Source organism: Mauremys reevesii, linkage group 5, assembly GCF_016161935.1.
Source record: "Mauremys reevesii isolate NIE-2019 linkage group 5, ASM1616193v1, whole genome shotgun sequence".
Classification (NCBI taxonomy): Eukaryota; Metazoa; Chordata; order Testudines; family Geoemydidae; genus Mauremys; species Mauremys reevesii.
This window is the reverse complement of record NC_052627.1, coordinates 46,490,622-46,511,532: the sequence shown is the minus strand read 5'-3', so window position 1 is coordinate 46,511,532 and position 20,911 is coordinate 46,490,622.

Here is a 20,911-nt window from a genome sequence, read left to right as displayed (position 1 = left end):
ACATTGGATATTGTTGTGTATTTGGTTGTCATGGGTTTTGTTACTATGGCAACTGAGTTAGACTATTAAGGGATAGCTCAGCCGGTTTCAACCGGCTGAGTGAGCTCTCTGTCTCTGTAAATAAAATGGAGGTTTTGGTTAGCTGTCTGCTCTCTGGCCTCAAGTGATTGCTTCCTACACCGGCTCCCCCAAGGATATAACACTGGCGACCAGGATGGGATCCTGGTGCTGCTCCAGTAACAGAAGGAAGTAGAAGTCAAGGTAAAGACCAAACAAAGAAAAAAAGCTGCTTGTTGCACTGACTGTGAAAGTGAAACTAAAAATCATGGCTACTCTGACCAGGCCCCTGGAGCCTTTTGATGAGAATACAGAGCAGTGGCATGTGTATACTGAGCGTTTTGAGCTTTTTGGTATTGCAAATGACATTACAGAAGCGAAGAAGGTGCCAATATTCTTAACTGTTGTAGGGGCTAAAACCTACTCTCTGCTACGCAGCTTACTACACCCTGTTAAGCCTGAGACTAAATCTTACAGTGACATTGTGGAAATCCTGGGGTCTCATTTCTCCCCAAAACCACTGGTAATTGCTGAAAGATATAGGTTCCACAAAAGAGACCAAAAGGAAGATGAAACAGTTGTACAATTTGTAGCCATTTTAAAAAGCTAGCAGAACACTGTGAATTTAAAGAGATGTTAAATGATGCCCTGCGTGACAGGTTAGTGTGTGGCCTCTGCAGTGAAGCTATACGGAAGCGCCTACTGACAGAGGCTCAGCTTACATTACAGAAGGCTGTTGATATTGCTGTCTCCATGGAACTGGCTACAAGGGAGGCACAATACATCGGTGCATCCCCTAGGGTGCAAAAAGTGTCACAAGAACTGACCCACAAAACGGTGCAGAGTCAAGAATGTTACCGCTGTGGTAAGCTGGGTCACCAGGCATCAGAATGCTGGTGTAAGGACCTGGTGTGTCGACACTGTGGCAAAAAGGGACACATTGAGTATGCCTGTAAACAAAAGAAAAAGAGGCCTGTGGTCTGGCCGACAAAAAGAGGAACCTTGCATACCCTAGAGCAGACCCAGGATGATCAAGGTGACACCTCCTCACAAGAGGAAGTGCCACTGCATGTTTTGTCTTTGGCAGCGGGCTCACATGAATACTGGGTAACCCCCTTATTGGAGGGCAAACCTATACGCATGGAACTAGACACCGGTGCAGCTGTCTCGCTGGTTCCGGAGACTGTGTATAAGGAAAAGCTACAGCATCTTCCGCTTAAGGCAACAAAAACTGTTCTGAAGACGTATACAGGTGAAGCTGTGCCCATGTTGGGCACTATTGATGTTAAGGTGGAGCTCAATGGACAGGCGGCTAAATTGCCACTGTTTGTGGTGAGAGGTGACTACCCAGCCTTAATGGGTAGGTCTTGGCTTGGGAAGATTCAGCTGAACTGGGCAGAAGTGCACCAGATGACTAAAGAAGAAACCAGTCTAACCCCTATACTAAGGAAACATGCTGCTGTTTTTGGAGATGATTTGGGAAGTATGAAGGGAATCACTGTGACATTGAACATTAAACCTGGCAGTCCACCAAAATATCTGAAAGCCCGAACTGTGCCATATGCCATCAGGCCAAAAGTTGAAGCAGACCTGGAGCGCCTGGTCACCAATGGAGTCCTAATACCAGTTACCCATAGCTCATGGGCCACTCCTATCGTTCCAATAGTGAAGAAAGATGGCTCTCTCCGGATTTGCGGTGATTTTAAAGTCACTGTCAACCCAGTGTTGTGTGCAGAGCAATACCCGCTTCCCCGCATCGATGACCTCTTCGCAGGCCTGGCTGGGGGACAAAAGTTCAGTAAGATTGATCTGAGTCAAGCATATTTACAGATGCACGTCGATGAAAAGTACCAAGAGCTGTTGACTATTGTGACTCATAAGGGGCTTTATCGATACTGTCGCCTACCCTTCGGAATCACATCGGCTCCCGCCCTGTTCCAGAGGGCTATGGACCAGATCTTGTGTGGCTTGTCAGGAGTTCAGTGCTATCTGGATGATATCCTGGTCACTGGAAGAAATGAAGAGGATCACTTAAAGAATTTAGAGGCTACCCTACAAAGACTGGAAGAGTATGGCCTACGAGTTCGCAAAGACAAGTGTGAATTCTTCAAGCCCTCTGTTAAATATTTGGGACACATCGTCGATTCTGCAGGTCTTCATAAGGCCCCTGCAAAAGTTAAAGCTATTGTGGAGGCTCCCCCACCTCGAAATGTAAGCCAGCTACGCTCATTTCTAGGACTACTGAACTATTATGGAAAGTTCATCTCACAGCTAGCCACACTGCTAAAACCACTTCATGAGCTCCTTGGGCAGAAAAGGCCTGGAAGTGGACTGAAGCCTGTGATGTTGCATTTAACAAAGCTAAGGATGCATTGTTAAATTCTGAAGTTCTAACGCACTTTGATCCATCCTTACCCCTGCAATTGGCCTGCGATGCTTCCCCTTATGGAGTGGGAGCGGTCGTGTCACACATTATGCCTTCGGGAGAAGAAAGACCTATTGCTTTTGCTTCACGCACTCTAAGCAAAGCAGAAACTAACTACGCCCAAATCGAACGTGAGGCATTAGGAATTGTTTTTGGAATTAGGAAGTTTCATCAGTACCTGTTTGGGCGAAAGTTTACTCTTCTTACAGACCATCGACCTCTGACATCAATTTTTGGACCCTACACAGGCATTCCCCCATTAGCTGCTAGTCATATGCAACGTTGGGCATTGATACTTTCTGCACACACATATGAAATCAAATATCGGAAATCCACTCTGCACGGCAATGCAGATGGCCTGTCAAGGTTGCCTTTACCGGTCAAACATCAAGATAGTGCCCAAAAGGAAATCTTCTACTTTGAACAGGTAGAGAATACACCCATCACTGCTGCTCAGATAAAGAAGGCAACCCGCGTTGACCCAGTATTATCCCAAGTTATGGACCTGGTGATGCATGGAATATCTCGACAAACCTCTCCGGTCTCACCCGACCTTGTTCCCTACATGTCCAGGCGGACGGAGTTATCGGTCCAATCTGGTTGTTTGTTGTGGGGGAGGCGTGTCATTATTCCACCACCCCTGAGATCACAGATGTTAGAACAGCTACATTCCGGTCACTGTGGAATAGTGCGCATGAAGGAAATTGCACAAAGCTATTTTTGGTGGCCTAGATTGGACAGTGCTATTGAAGAGAAGGCAAAAGCTTGTATGTCATGTCAGGGTGTAAGAAATGCACCCCAGTGGGCACCCCTACACCCATGGGACTGGCCTGAAAACCCGTGGCAACGTATTCACGTTGACTTTGCTGGCCCCCTTGAAGGAAGCATGTTCTTGGTGGCAGTAGATGCCCATTCTAAATGGCCAGAAGTCTCTATAATGCAGTCCACTACTGCAGAGAGTACTATCCAAAAACTACGAGGACTCTTTAGTCGTTTTGGTCTGCCAGAACAACTTGTGAGCGACAACGGACCGCAGTTCGTCTCTCAGGAGTTTCAAAATTTTATGAAGGCAAATGGGATACACCACATCACGTCAGCACCATATCATCCGTCCACCAACGGATTAGCTGAAAGATTTGTGCAGACAATGAAAAATGCTTTGAAATCAGCAAAGGGACAACACTCCATTCAAAAGCGTCTGGATACCTTCTTACTTTCCTATAGAAACACACCTCATGCTACGACCCAGGCTTCCCCAGCCTTTCTAATGATGGGACGACAGCTGCGCACTTGCTTTGATCTGCTGAAACCTTCTGAACCCAGACAAACTGTGCAACATCAGCAGCAATATCAAGTCATCAGACGGGCACCCAGAGCAAAAGACCGAAGCTTTAGCCCAGGGCAGCCAGTTTTGGCTCGGAATTATACTTCCAGAGCTAAATGGGTCCCGGCCACAGTCATCACTCAAACAGGACCTGTTTCCTATACAGTCCGGACTGCAGAGAATCTTACCTGGCGCGACATGTAGATCAGCTGTTGCCAGGTCATGCCAGTCTTCAGGACCCATCTGCAGTTGAGGGTCTGACTTCACCTTCCTGGTGAGACACCGAATCATGAGTCACCTGTTCCTGACTGTTCTCCTCCATTACTGCCGGCAGCTGAGATACCCCTTTGCCCAGCACGAGCTGATACCACCTCCTCACCTATTCGTGCTGCGGACCCTGAGCCCCTAGTACTTTCGGGTGCAACAACACCAGAAGTTCGCCGTAATCCACCTAGAGACAGAAGGCCTCCTCATCGGCTGGATCTTTAGTTAGGGCGAACCCACGGTTATGGGGCAAAATAATCCCCAGGGTTTAGCCGGGAATGGAGGCAGTCTACCCTCCTTCTCTAATTTAGTGTGTGTTTTATTTAGGGGATGTTCTTATTAGGGGGGGAGGAATATGTTGTGTATTTGGTTGTCATGGGTTTTGTTACTATGGCAACTGAGTTAGACTATTAAGGGATAGCTCAGCCGGTTTCAACCGGCTGAGTGAGCTCTCTGTCTCTGTAAATAAAATGGAGGTTTTGGTTAGCTGTCTGCTCTCTGGCCTCAAGTGATTGCTTCCTACACCGGCTGCCCCAAGGATATAACAGATATGGAAAGTGATTTTAAAATAATCACCTCTAATTTCACAGGCATAATAATGCATATACAATAGCATTGTTGTGCCATTTTTGTGTTATTTGAATATATTAAAATATTTTATTTTTACCTCAGAAGTTTCAGATACTGGTTTTCACTACAAAAATCTTTTAAGCATCTTTCTTTTAATCTTTCTGCCTAGCATGGACACTGTCCTAGATGAGAACTAGTGACTTTGGCATAGTCCAAAACTAAGTTTCTTTAACTAACACTGATGGGGGTTTAAAAATAGCCCATAGAGCTTGTGAAGTATATTGAAGTATAATCTCTAAATATTCACAGTGTTAGGTATTTAATGAGATTATTTGGGGAGGAATACAGAAACTTTTCTAGACTTCAGACAAGACACCTAAATTCAGTTTAAAGAGTTTCTAATTTTTACTCAGTGAGCAAAGGAAAAACTCTTTTGTAATGCACACAGTTAAGGTTGCCATAGGAACCTTAACTCTGAATTTTTCGAACTTGATGTTGCATTAATATTTTTGCATATAATTGTGTCTAAAACTTACTAGCATCTTTATTATTACTTAAAATTGTGATCTGTGCATGTACTCATTATATTTCTGCCAATTAATCTACTGTGAATTTATATGAATGCATATTTTGATAACCTACACAAACGCACACATTGAACAGAGATCTATTCTCCCTTGATGCATGTGCTTAACTTCCATTAATGCTAATAGCTCTTACAAACACAGCTTGAAGAATGTATTCTAAATTTTGTTAAAGACCATTGTGCAACACATTGTAAGCATTTAGAATCAAATTCTGTTTCAGACTGAAAAGCCATACATTGTTCAGATTCTCTGATATATACGTAGAAAGAGCTGTGTATAATTCAGGAAGAAAGACACTAAAAATAAAATCAAATGTCATTTTCATTAAAATCTATTGGCACAGCCACCCAAATATGCAAAGGCATTGTCTCACATAGAAAACCAGACATGCAAGCAAAGATATATCTATACATAAATTCTCAAATGCTTTCACTCAGATTCTCTGCTATACCATGGAGATTTAAACATCAGCTACACTAAGATGAAACAGTACTGATCAGAGGTGACACCTCTAAATTCAATTTCATTTAGGAATTCCACAAGAGTTGTGCTGGTGGTCCAATGAAAAAAGGAGCCATTATAGGTGATACATTCATTTAGACATAAAATATTTTTTGAAACAGAATATGTAGTTCAAAATGACACAAAATACTTTATAGAGAGTACAACAAAAATAGGCGACTTGATATGCATTTATAAAAGGAGGAGTGGGTGGAGGCTTTAACATTTTTGTTCTGCAAGTAAATAAGAAGCATGACTTCAGAAAAATACTCAGGCAATAAAACAAACACACCCACCCACTGATTGAAAATCATACATGACAGTTTAAAGAATGTTGTTAATAGAGAATGATGCTAAGGGTGAAGGGTGAAAAGATTTTCAAAGGCACAAATTACAGTTAAATATCTAACCACTATTTGTACCCTAGAAAATTTCCCTATAAATATTACTTATAGTACAAAAGAACAGTGATTTCTGTAGGATTTTGCCTATATGAATAGTGCCTGAATGGACTTGGGAGATACTTATACATAACATATCAGTAAATGTATCATTACTTGTACATGAATGTACAAATGGGTCAAGGATTCATATATGCCCCTAAAAGTCTGACTGCTTATCTAATCCTTAGAAAAACCTTTTAGCTGTCTTCTCTCACCCTCCTCCAGCTTTTTCTATATCCCATAATTTCCTTCTCATTGCCCTGATAAAGGAGATCTTGATAAAGACCTTGGGACGGATCCAACTCTTCCATAAGTTAATAGGAACTTTTTGTGTCATTTTTTATGGCAGTTGGATCAGCCCTCTTTAAGAAGTTCTATACAATCCAATCTGGTACGGTGTTGAATACCCCATCTAGGGTACCGAGAACAGTTGTTCAGAACATCTTTGACAAACTGAAATTTCCCCAAAATATGCTGTTTTGATTAAACTGGAGAGAGAGAGTGAGAATGGGACTCTCACACTCTATAGTCTGGTAATTAGGAAAAATGACCTGGCATGTGGGAGACCCAATTTCAAATCCCTCCTCTGCCTGATTCAGAGCAGAGGTTTTATTTCCAGATTACTCTGAATCAGGCAGACCAGGACCTTGATCTGGGTCTCCCACATCCTTGACAAGTGCCTTGACACCTACCCACCCTCTACTGGAAAACAGACAGTTTGACACAAATCCATTTTTGTAAAAATCATTTGAAAGGGTTTGTTTTTATATCAATGTGGGATAATAAATTTAAAAACCTTGTAAGTTACTGGAAAACAGAATGATCATCTTCTGGTCACCTATAATAATGAGCTCAACTGAAGTCAATGGAAGTTGAGGGCACTCAGCATGCCATAGGATGCAGTTTTTTAAATCTTTTTTTTTTTTATTGTATGCAAATACATGTATTTTATTTATTTATTTATTTATTGGAATATCTGAGGGGGGAAATTTCTAGACTCCCCTCCCCCAACAGAATATCCAATAATTTTCAAAGCTAGCCAGTGGAAGTGAGGAACTCTGGAGTATATGGCTGTATTATATTCTGTTTATACTACAGTAGATCAAACAAGATTGGGATGCATTATCCTAGGTGTGATATGTAGACTTGATAAAAAATAGTCCGTGTCCCATATACATTACAATCTAAATAGACACATACAACAAGGTGTGGGAGAAAGGAAGTACTGCTATCCTTATTTTTCAGATTGGGGCACAGAGCCACAGACAGTTTAAGTGAGCTACCTACATCGCATATCATCTGCTTAGGAGAACTGGGAACTTAACCCAGTCTAGTGCCATCCTTAACCATCCTGCCTCTCTCGGTCTTGATCCTGTGCTCATAGAAGTCAATAGCAAAACTGATGCAGGATCAGTCCTTAGATTCTTTATGTGACCATAATATATAAGTACACTTCTGGCCATCTGGTGTACCTAATTTTGTTCTCAGCCTTAAGAGGGTTGTGTCACCCACCCTATACAGTATTCCCATCTCTATGCTAGATCTTCTAGTATGACAATGGATTGTTTACTCTAAGACACAACAATAACACTTTAAATGTCAACTCTCACTCACTACTGATCATATTAGCAGAAACCTCTGGCTAATGTGCTTATCCTAAAAACTGCTTCCCATGCCTTCCCAGGTGCCAGAAGTTCCAAGTAAACCTCCTCAATACCTGAGAAAATCTACAGGGAAGTTACATGTTATACTGACAACTGGAACTGTGGGGATAACACAAAATAAATTGAATTGAGAAATTAAATAACATGAGAAATCCTGTGATGATTGTGTTACTCACTTTCATATTTAATTCAGTAAAATCCTTAGTTATTTTAATTCTAATAAGGTGGGCACTGAATTTCCAGTCAGCTTCACAAAATGCTGCAGAATATAAGGACCTTGCCATAAATACCTGGGGACTTACACTATGTAATTTTTTAATCAAGTTATATGAGATGAAAGGGGAAGTTCCATACCTCTCATGTCTTGTTTTGTGCTGTCTGCAGATGCAACTGGTTCCCATTTTCATGGTTATCTCCACAGCTATATGTCTAAACAAACAAAAACACCACACACACATATCCCTCCTTATGAAAAATTAGTGTGATGAATTAGCAAATGTATTTGAGATGTGTAGTAACATGGGCTCCTTTATTAATTACTGGATAAAATTACTTTATACTTTTTATTTATTAATATGACCATACTACCTAGATGCCCATGCCATGGATCAGGACCCCATTGTGCTAGACATTGTACAAACATAGGACAAGAGAGATGTCTTGCTGCCTCAAGTGTATTTTAAAATTGCAGGACGTACGTCTGTCTTGTCTTCACTAGGAAAAAAAGGAGTATTTTCAACATGTTAGCTATTACATGTCAAATACATGTTAAAATCTTAGTTTGGACCAAGCAAGTTGTAATTACAGCAGATTAGTTGGCTGATGTAACGCTAGAGTTTACCTTGACCACCTAACTAGTTAAAATGACAATTCCCTCCTTTACACTAGGATTTGAATATGTTAGTTGACATCTATTTAACTAAAACATTAAAAATCCTCCTCTATTACCAGTGTAGAAATAGCCAAAGTGGGACAAAAAGGACTGTCTTTAGACACTGATTGTGACAAACAAGAACTCTTAAGGCTTTCTGGCATTTCGACAACTAAAGCTATGCATGACAGTAGGATCCTGCTTATCCTGGAATTAGAATAGTTTTATCCTTCCGTAATTCAAGATGAAACAGCCAGTTCAAGTTCCATTTTTACCAAAATGTAACATCTAGCTAGGATTAGGAAATTGTTCAGTTGTGTTTAGAACCTTCTAACTACCAATAAAACTAATTTAACAAAGGATATAGCTATAAGCTTGGAATTCCAATGTAATTCCATCTCTGAAGAGAAAACAGACAGATTGTCTTACAAAAGTGGACCTGAAAAGGAGAAGTTCTGGATGCTGACACATCCCTGCTCTGGTCTCAAGGCCCAGGATGAAAAATGTCCTTCTTCAAGTGAAGGATGAATTGTGAAGAGGCAGAAGCAAGCCATGATATATGGTCAACTGACTTAGAGGGACATAGATGTGGTAGAAGACAAGTAGGTAACAGATTCAGGATAATACTGCATATTTTGTAGGCAATTCTGCAGAATTGAAGAAGCCAGCGCCCTACACTCGCAGCTCTTCTGGCATGGCTGTACTGCTCTCTGCCCCACTCACAGAGGCATGTACCAGACTCGCCAGCAGCTGTCCCTGGTCGCGCTAGTGTGAGCAAGCAGTTGACATGCTCCTGGACAGGCGACACAGACCGCTGTATGGAAGGGTCTGGGAGCATGCGAGCCACTTGCACTTAACTAGGGACAGCTGTTGGTGAGCCTGGTACCTGCCCCAGTGTGCAGGGCTGGGGGAAGTACAGCCACGCCGGAGGAGCTGCCTGTACAGGGGTCTGGCTCCTGCAAGCAGCGGCCCGACATACTGCTGCTTTCACCGCTGCGGTTCCTGGTAGAGCCCTACAGCTCCGCAGATACAGATATGTAGCCATGGATATCCTTACCCATGGATATAAATTTTGTATCTGTGCAGGGCTCTATAAGCCAGGGATGTAAGATCTTGTGAACAATGACTGAAAGTTTGAACATGACAGGAAGCACAATAGGATTAAAACTTTCTCTTAGAAACTAACATTAACTGCTTGCTCCCTCTCCTCACCTGATATGATTTAAAAGTCCAGATGATAATGTATGTGTAAAGGATAATGTGTCTTTATAACTCTCACAGGCAAGGCAAGGTGATCACAATGCCTCTTTACTCTAAATCTCACTGTTGCTGTTGCATTCATATCTATACCTCAGTGTTTTCTGCTCTGTGAAAACTTGCTTACTGCTCTTTTTCCTCCTAGCTAATAAAGCATCCATTTGCAGGTTCCTGTTTCTGAGCAAATAGTGCCATCTATATTCTCAGGATGTTTTCACAGTCACTGCCTGAAAACAATCACTCTGACTATCCTAAAAGTTGGCCACATTATAAAGAGCAGCTTTATAGGACCAAACGGAGCCTGAGCTCAGTGGAGGGAGATGGACACAGGTTGTGGACTGAATGCGTGGTCCCAAAAGAAAGTATGTGCCTTAATCTTGGACCAAGGTACCGTAGCTGGAAGGGCAGTCAAGACTATTTGTTTCTGAAGGAATTAGAACTCCTTTAAGCATCTTGGATTTATGTTATACTCCCATTAAAAGTTCTTTACAGTGATACAAAGGTTCTGGTGATATAACTGTGAATTGGAGGAATTTCTGGATAAATTTCTGCCGCCTGAAAAGTGGTAGGAGTTTGGAACAATCTAGTAGAGAGGGGATTCCCCAGAAAAGTAGTTGAGATACTCTATGTGCCTTTTGGACAAGTCTGTACTTAACCATTACACAGATGCAAAAGGGGCAGTGCACAAAGCCTTTTCCTCTTGCAAAGTTCACATAAAGGCAAGGTACAACTGCAGTCCCTGTGTTCAGAGGAGTGCAACGATTGTCCTTTTCCTACTACTTAGGTGTGTCCAGCCCCAGGTCACATAAGCAGGGCAGATAAACTGGACCTCTGGATTCAAAATTCTTTCTAGTGTTTCCTCTGGGATGAAAGACTTGTTCCATGTTCCAGTAATAGAAATAGTATGAATCAAATTCAGATTAAGTATTAATCTTGTTTGCAATTCTGTTTTCAGTTTTCCAAACAACCAGATTAAAGCAATAGTAAAAAGAAGAGAGGTAAAAAAATGTATTAGGTCATGTTGAATGTGTCCTGGCCATTACAAAATCACTCCCTACAGTAAACATGTGAGTGGTTTTTTGTTGGTTTTTAATGACTTGCTACAGACTTACCTACAAACATCATTACAAATTGTTTCCTTATATTTAGTCCATTTTTTCCTCAATTTAATCCTATTCTTCATTGGTCTATCTCCTGGGACGTTCTACACCAATTAAACACCAGTCACAGGGTGGAGTTTATCTGATTCAAATATTTTTACATCATCTCCTGTTAATGGAGCAAATTATGGAGTAATTGAGCATAGCAAACAGAATCCTCCAGGTTCACCTGGACCCAAAGTAATTGCTTCAGCTCACTTCCTAAACTCCAAAAGGGTTTTTACTGACAGTGCATTCACAGAGTTAAAGGTCCACAAACGATGCCCTGCTCCCTCTATGGCCAGCACCAGTCCCACTCCGAATGCTTTACACCATGCTGGGGAGCACAGTCCCCTTTGCAGAGTACTCCTTTCTATGGCCTGTGGCAGTTTGGCTACATTAAAGGCCTGGATATCTCCTGGAAAAGGTCCAAAGTTTCACAACATGAATATAATTCCCCATGAACAGCACTAAAGTGTAATCCCGCAAAGGTTCAATTCTGCTCTGTTTGATTTTGTATGTGTGCACATTGAGCTGGTAAATGATGTTACACTGCTAGGCCAACATTTCTCATGAAGGTCAATAAGTTAGGGCAGAACTTTAACTTGCATTACAAAATCCAAGTCCTTGTAGTTGCACAGTAACAGTGGAGTCCTATTTGCCTTTACCTGTGGACAGAAGTAATTGTTCTGACTGAAGTGTGAAGTGCATCCATTCTCCTCAATTTGCTGTTAACTCTGAAACCTAATTGTGATAATTTTAATGTTAACATAATTAACTACTTCTCCCACATTTGAACAGTGTTGAGCCGCTAGAAAAATCAACACTTTTCCTTGTTTCCCCCATCTGCTCAAAAATCTTTTGTTTGCTTATGCTTAGAAAGACTATCTATACATAAAACAATTTCCTGGCTGATGTTCTTTTTTCTCTAAATTGCCTTTTTACGTCATTTGTGATTATAAATGCAATATAAGCTTATCATCTTTAATATAATAGTTACTTTGTGGACATGTTATTTCCATTTAAATTTCTACAGGTCACAAACTATTTGCTAAAATCTTAGTTTCATGTGACAAAGAACAAATGAAGTACCCAAAGCTTATTACTCATCTTGCTTGTCCCACTTAAAAGTCTGCAGAAAGAACAGGCTGTATTTCCTCAGACCAGCACTATTTTTAACATGAACATTTGGTTTGAGAAACTCTATGTCTAAAAGATTAATATACTTTTTAAAAAGTACCATCAGCTGTAACTATCTAAAAATCATTGCTGTGGATGATTTCTTCTTTGGATCTTCAAAAAAAAAAAAGACAGGTTTCATCTACCACCTCTGGGTTAACTCATCAATGAGTTTGTGACAATGATCCCACTAATGATGCTCCACCAAAAATAATCTAATCACTGTGGGGTGCTTATAAACTCTTTCTAAGAATTGCTTGCTCTATCTGGTCCCTGGGAATTTTGAAGTTGCTCAAAGCTACAGACTTTATATTGTACATACCTTTTACCTGTCCTTCATTAAAGGGCTTGTCATTAGCCTTAGATCTAAACACGACACACAATTTTTTTTCTTCTCTGTAATGTCTAATGAATATTATAGCTAAGAAGAGTGAACCTGCAAAACATAATATATCTATAGTCTGATGATACACAGCACAAGCTATAAGAAAAATATGATATTGTGTGTAGAATTATGCATAAGGATGGATCACCTATACCACACAGCCAGATGAATAAACTACAGTACAGAGGATAAACAGTAGGCTGAAGAAATGGACCATGCTGTACTCTATGTACTAATGAGGCAATTTATACACAAGGTGCATTCTTGTTTAATGAAAAATACTCTAAATTTTAATGACCTGAATTAAGTCTGACATTTCTCTCTATAGTTAACTGGATCCACAGGTCATTGGCTAGTAGTTGAGTTAGTTAGTTCAGTAACACTATACACTTTCTTTCATTCAGCTAAAATGAGAAGGTTGTTTTACGGCAGTTCATTTATTTGGGCCACCATTCCCCTATCCCCATGCCCATTTTCTGATGCCATCAAGCAAATTGCCTTTGCCACAAATGCACATTTTGCAAAATTTTGCTGTGTTCCATTTATCAGCACGTTAAAAAAGGGACAATGTATGCAACTGATTGGAATGTTTTCTTTTCTGAGGACCAACAGCATTCTCCTCTTCATTATTACTAGTATTTATTATAGTAATTAAAATTTAATTAGAATTTTCATTTTTAAACATTATTTATGAAGTAATATAAGATTCTTTCAAGATTTAAAGCTCTACAAAAGGACGGTCCGCATACATGAACACTCCCGGAATTGAGGTTGTGGCAGGAGCATCTGAATTGTTTCTAGTGAAATGATCAGTAATGAAATACTTGACATCATAAACTAGAATAGTTAGACTGCAGAACTAACATCCCATGGGGATGAATGGGGCTTAGTTCTGTCTTTCTTAGAGATATTCATTCTGTCTTCTTATTTAATCCTTAGATACCATGATGAGAGTGCCCTAGAAATAAAAGAGAAACATTTGCAGAGTTTGGAAGACAGTGGATTCACACTGAAGATTTTGTTTGAAACTATACAATTTTAAAATGAAAGTTTAATTTTTGCAGTAATTTATGGAGTCACCAGATAAGTGCTAGGAAAACATGCCACTAGATACTGGATTAAATTTAACCCTTTCCCAGCAGGCCCCTCAACATACACCTTCCCAGACACAGCATCATCCACAACACCACACATATATATGTAACAGTGATTTCCATGTGGTAAAACAATGAATTTGGAATGCTCATGCAACATCTTTGCCTCCTTTGTACTCTGCACACTAGCTATCTCATCTGGAACTCCTGATATTCCAAATCCTTGAACCACTTTAGTCACCATTAAAAATATAAAAATAAAACAAACCAAAATCTGATACACAGGTTATCTTTTTTTCTTCAAATGTGGAAATTTGCTCCCATAATTACACCTTTCCAAGGTCTATGATAGACAACTTTCAATCCTTCACCTATATAATTGTATTATGACACTGCAGGAACAGAAACAGGAGTTTTATATCATTGAAAGAGAAAATTTCTATCTTTGCAATCGAAAAAGAAATTCAATCGGAACCAGTAAAATAACCTCTGTCTAAATGATGCAGTCCCACGAAAAAACATTAATTTGCAATAATTTGCTTAAGTCATGAACACTCTCAATACTCAGGAGTAATCTGAAAAATCATGCATAGTGTTGTCAAATCTCACAATTTTATCACAAGTCTCATGATGTTTGGTGTTTCTCTTAAATCCCGAGCTCCTGAAGTTACGTGACAAACATGAACAGGTTTTGTTGGTTGGTTTGTTTTACCTTCTGCACAACACAGGCTATACTACTTTCCTGAATTAATTTCTGTTTCAAGTAGAGCATATCTTTTAGGAAAACATCCAATTTTAATTTAAAAATTCCCAGAGATGGAGAATCCAGCAAAGCCTGACTGCAGAGAAAATCTTGAAAATGTGAGGTGAATACCCTAAAGGCTCAGAAATAAAAGCAAATAAAAAGAAAACAAAATTGGCTTAAAATAAGAAGATTTTTCAAAATAATCAAACTCAAGATTTTAGGGAGGTTGACTCAATGTTTGAATGCTTGGTGTTGGCACTATTATGCTGATAAACATTTATAGTACACCACTTCAAAACACATTCCCAAATAGGACAGCCTCTTTATATTAGCTACTCTGACTAAAATACAATCAAGATGGCACTGGAGAGATAATGTTTTCTTGTAGTCATGCTGACAGATGGTTACCTTTCTGCTTTTATGAATTATTATGTTGGTTGACATGGTATTATCAGGATAATATTAGCTTACTATTTAAAGTATTGCCAGTGATTTGCAACAGACCTAAAAACATTTAAAACAGTGTCTCTGATCTTTCCTTATTCAAATCCAACTGATTATCATAATGAAACAGACTACACTTATAGATAGTTTATAGATATATGTGGCAACAGATTTAAATGTAACTGGCAATGTTCAGAAAGAATTTGCCAAACCCTTGGCAACAACCTGGGGTTTTATATAATACAGTTGTCAATTAAAAAATTGAAGACATCTTATTAATTAGGAACAGTTCTTCTGCAAGCATAAATCATGACATAATAAAATTTAGCAGGCTGCGGTTTTGGTGTAGTGAGGGGGAAAAAAACTAATGGATTATCATTTCTAGCGGTCAGCATACAATGGAAAATCCAGTCTGATAGCTACTGTGGAAGAAATTTTGGCATGAATTTCTATAGTCAATACTGTTTTAAAATAGTACTTTGCCTTTATTCACTGCATTTCATCTGAGACTGTCAATGTTTTAAAATGCAAATTAAATCTTACCACAGTGAAGATCCTTCAAATATTACTAGCTTTTAAAGAATTCCCTATTTTAAGCATAGGAAACCTCTTTCAAATATTCTGTTTCTGAAGAAACTTAAGAATGACCATTGCACCCCTTTGAGTCCCTGATTCAGAAAACCACTTAAATATGTGCTTAAGTACAATGGATTTACAGGATTATGTAATGAGTCAGTGTCAAAGCCAGGAATAGAATCCAGAACTCCTAACTCCTTGACTCCTTTGTTTTAAGCATTAGAACATACACCGGACCCTCGCTAGAATGCGGGATTTGGGATCCATGTGCGGGACCATGTTAACGTGGGGACCTCATTATTGCGGGGACCAAGTTAAAATGAATTGCGATTAAAGTAATTAAATTTGGGATCCATGGCCACGACCGCGTTATATGAGAATTCATGCTATACAGATGTGCGTTCTAGCGAGGGTCCGGTGTACCATCACCATCCACAGACTGGCTGATTTGAAGCTGAGTTTCATGCTGTTCACTGTGGGTAAAATTCTGGCCCTACTGTGAATGTCACCATTTGTGTAAGCTGCCAGATTCACTTGTTCAGAAAAATCCATGTTTCTCAGAATTAGAGTTGTGCTCGGAAATCCACAGGCAATAAATGTATTTTGGTACCTGTGCTTCTTGCTGGCCACATATTCATTTCTGAAGCCTCAGTGATGCTTAACTGAATTTAATCCCAGTATGCTAGGCATTGCCAGACTCCATTATCTTCCGGCTCCATTATTTTCATCACCAATACAATAGACACACAAAATGGACTTGGTGGGAAAAATCATCTAGAAGTGAATATACTCTACCCTTTTTATTGCTTATAGCCTTTGCTTAAAAAAGGATGGCACAAAAGTTTGAATGTAAAAGCGTGTCTGGGGTATAGGTTGAAAATGTCACTCTAGTGTATTTGCTCTGTCCCTGTAGCAACAGACATTGGTGCCAAACAGTCTAGACTACAGAATAGTAAAACAAACATACCTCTGTGTTTCTTACCATAAACATGTATATACTTTATTCAGTATCTTTTGGAGATGGTGCAAAAATTTGAGGGAAACATCAATATTTCTCTTTCTTGAATAGCATGAGACCATCAGTTCAGGGTACCTAAGCCACCAGTTATTAGATAGCAAAGATTTTATACACACAGGGCCTGATCCAGAACCTATTAAAGTCAATGTGAATCTTTCAAATGACATCAGTGTAGATTGGACCAGGCCCTTATAATCTGTTATTAATCCAAATGATCATGGCAGTACCTAGTGGTCAACTGAGAAGGAAGCCCCATTGTGTTAGGCTCTGACAGGCAATGCTTACACTTCAATCTAGAGTGTAAATTCCACATAAACTCTGCTTGAGCTAGTGTGCTAAAATAAAGTGTAGCCACAGTGGCATGAGGAATGTGAGGGGCTAGCTGACCTAGTACATACTTAGTGCCTTAAGTGGGTATTTTGAATGGCTATCCCCTCCTGCCATTCATGCTGCCACAGCTATACTATCTTTAGTGCATTATCTCAAGCAGAGCCTATGCTGATATGGCTTCTTGAGCTGCAATTTCCACTTTCTAGACTTAAATTGTAGAAATACCCACAAACACACACTTGCTCTGAAGAGCTTACAATCTAAAAAGATGAAACAGACAGAGTAGGGAAAAGGAATAGAACATGGAAGCAATATGAGGTCTGCAAACCCCACGTTAGGATAAAGTTGTGGGTTTTTTTGGCTTTGTTTTGTTATTTAGATCCTTCCAGCGGGATTACATTAGGAGGCTATTATCTAGATGGAAAGACAAAGAAGGAGAAGGGAGGAACATTGGAGATGGGAGGGCTGAAAAAGAGAAGCCATTTAACACAGGAAAACATTCAGCGAGAAAACTGCAAAAAGCAGGTGATGATATCATCAGTGTCTGTTGGTCCATGTTAGAACTGTTTTGTGCAGATTTCTACAGCTTCATGTAAATTACATGACCAATCCCTCAGATTATCCAGTCCATCAATGATGTGATTTTTTTAAAAGAAAAACCTACGTAATGTCCCATCACACAGTATATCAAAGAACCATAGCACATATTTATTTATAACTTTGATTTATTTTTCTCACCTGTGTCTGTTTCATCTGATAAATAATGATGGTCCACAATGCATAATGAATTTGGGTGGTAAGGACCCCATGAGAATCTACACTGTAAATGCAGTAGGCTGGCTAACTATCAGAAGGCCCATAAAGGACCAGAGGTTGAGAGCAGCAGCTACTGTGATTTGTTCTTTAAATTCTTATAATATAATCCTTCTCCAGATTTCAAGAGTTTCATTTGATAGTGAGATTTTTCCCAAGGAAAAATGTTAGGCGGGGTTGCGCACACCTTCTGTTTGATAACAGCATGTGTGTGCAGTCTTCCCACTCACATCTGTGAAGATCTATCCCTTCACACCTAAAAAAAAGAAAACTGTCTAGTGGGAGGAATCCATAAAATGTTAAAGTAAGCATTAATCATTGAATATAAATAGCCTTCCAAGAGAGGCTGCTGGCACAGCAGCTGCTACTCACCACTTGGCGGCACCTCCTCATGACTCATCTGTGTAATTAGCTCGCCATTGCCCAAACCCCTCTGATGGTCACTCAGCCATTTGCTCCAGTTGCTCTCTTGCTAGTGTGGAGTTGCAACACCTCTACTTCATGGTTTAGCCCTGGCCAAGTCATCCTCCTCCTCCTCCTCTTCCAGAGTATTATCAGGGTCTCCTTCCTCAAAGTCTGATGCAGTCTCCATCTCCACTGTGTTGACTATACCACTCTCACTAGTGCCTGGTAGGAAAACCCAGGCCTGTCCTCTACAGTGGGTCTTTCCCTCTCAGACCTGCTCCTTCCCAGGACTGCTTCCTACCCTGCCTTTTCCACACTCTTACTCTCCACCTGACCCCTTGTATCAGGAAATGTGACTGCAGCCCCCTCCAGCTTCAGATTTTAGGTTTTATAGAAGCCCCACCTGTTCCTGCCCGGGTGAGCTTCATTCTCAATCAGTCTGATTGCCCCTTAGTTCCCTAGCAGGTGAACCTTAAGGCAAATTGGTCTTTCTTGCCAACTTATCATCCATGCTGGGGTGGAGTGTGTGGCCCATCACAACTGCACAGATCCTTCAGTTATAACATTCCTTTAATTTTAATAATGTAAGCTCTTTACTGCAAAGATAATTTCATAGAATATCAGAGTTGGAACAGACCTCAGGAGGTCATCTAGTGCAACCCCCTGCTCAAAGCAGGACCAATCCCCAGACAGATTTTTTCCCCAAATCACTTCTTCAAAGATTAAACTCACAAGCCTGGGTATAAGAGGCCAATGCTCAAACCACTGAGCTATCCCTCCGCACCTTTAAAGGTGGAGTGTGTGTAACATGGACAGACCCCAGTCATCGGTGGCTGGGATCGAATCTGGGACCTCTTGGAGCTAAATGCATGAGGCTCTACTGCATGAGCTAAAAGCCATATGGCTTTTCAAGCTTATCAGTAAAAACGCCTGGTATTTTCATAAACATCTCAACAGTTATTGTAGACTTACTTTTGGGCACAATTTTCTATTAATTATTCACCTACAACTTCTATTGATAACAAGAGGTTTGGATCTGAAGAACTGCAGTCCTAAGTACAGTACCTAGTTATCCATTTTTCATGTAAGGACAGCAATTCTGTAATGTATTCTGGTAATATTGAATGTTCTTCCTCACAATAGTTTTGTGAAACAGTAAAATATATGTAACCGGTGATGGTCCCTTATATATGGGAATCCTGCTCTAGTTAAACTTAAAGAGACATTTTCAGTGGTGTTAGAAAATATTACCTATGGCTTTTTGTCCTTAAATTTGTTCCCACAGTGCATGAAAACAATCCTGTCAACCCCTCTGACTTATTTTTAAAAGAAGGACAAGGCTTGAAGAAAAGTGAGTCCTGTTCTTAATACCTGATCCAATTTATCACATGGAAATCACTCCTGCGTGTGCGCACACACACAGACACACACACACAGAGTTATGAGCTGGATGAAACCTTGTTATGGATTGATTTAAAACCTTGTTAAAACTGATATGCAAATGGACACTTCACATAAGATAGTTGTAAGAGACAGTTAAGGGGCCTCACCTAAAACAAGGTGTGAGTCTGCCCTGTAACTCGTATCATATGGGCAGAGAGTTCCTCTGGCTACTGTGATCAGGGTTTGTGTGCACAAGGGGACACAAAGTGGGATAGACCCTCAGACAGACAGAGGGCTGGAAAGCCCAGTGTCTGACTGTAATAAACCAAGGGAGAGGTTTTTGGGTCAGGGTGCAGGCTGAAAAGCATATTCTTGGTACTATACACAAAAACATATATTTTACTGTTTCACAAAACTATTGTGAGGAAGAACATTCAATATTACCAGAATACATTACAGAATTGCTGTCCTTACATGAAAAATGGATAACTAGGTACTGTACTTAGGACTGCATTCAGAGACACGGCACTTTGTACATTATTTGTAAATAAAATGACATCAAATACCTGACTACTGCCAATTTCTTCTCCCATCTGGAACGTCCCCAACACCCCATATTTTGACTAGCAACTCAGGTCAAAAAGAGGCAGCAATATATATGCATTTGTGTGTATGTGCGCATGCGTACACATACATCACATGTACAGTCCTGGGACTCCTAAATTGTATTCCCACCTCTGTCACTGGCTCATGGTTTAACTGCCACTAAGTTTGACCAGGCACAAGTTATATAGGATCCACCTAATTATGTACAAAAATATACACACTCCTTTTCAAGAATTAGAAGACCACATTTTTGAAGCTTCATTCTGACCTCTTTGCGCTATTCAGCTGATGAAAAACATTCTAATCCAGCCTCATTTCACCATCAGAAAATCCCTGGCTGTGGGGGAACTCCCTGCTCATGCATCTGTACAGGTTCCAGTGCATGCAATTGTGTCCCCTCTTCTCAGCCTAGGGATTTTTTTTTTGTGTGGGTGGTGGGTTGGGGGAAAGAGGGAAAGTGTCAAAGCTCTATCCTTCTCCTGGAAAAAGCTTCATTAAGTACCCAGATGCTCCATTCCTGCTGTGCAGCTCTGTTACAGTAGAGAATTGGCCCTAGAATATGTATATAACTTTATTTGTATTTTTGGAAGTATTTGCATAATCTTCTTTGTCCATTTTACTTATAGTCTATTTTTATTCTCATGAAATAACAATTTTAGAAGAAGAAAAAGTTTTCCTTGAAGCTCTTTCTTAGACTTAATTAGATTTGTGCTGCTATTTTCCTCTTGGTAACATAGTTCTATATAACATAATTAATACACACTTGGGACAAAATTCTCCTCTCCAATCCACAGGTTGGATCAAAGTGGAGAATTTTGCCTTGTGCACTGA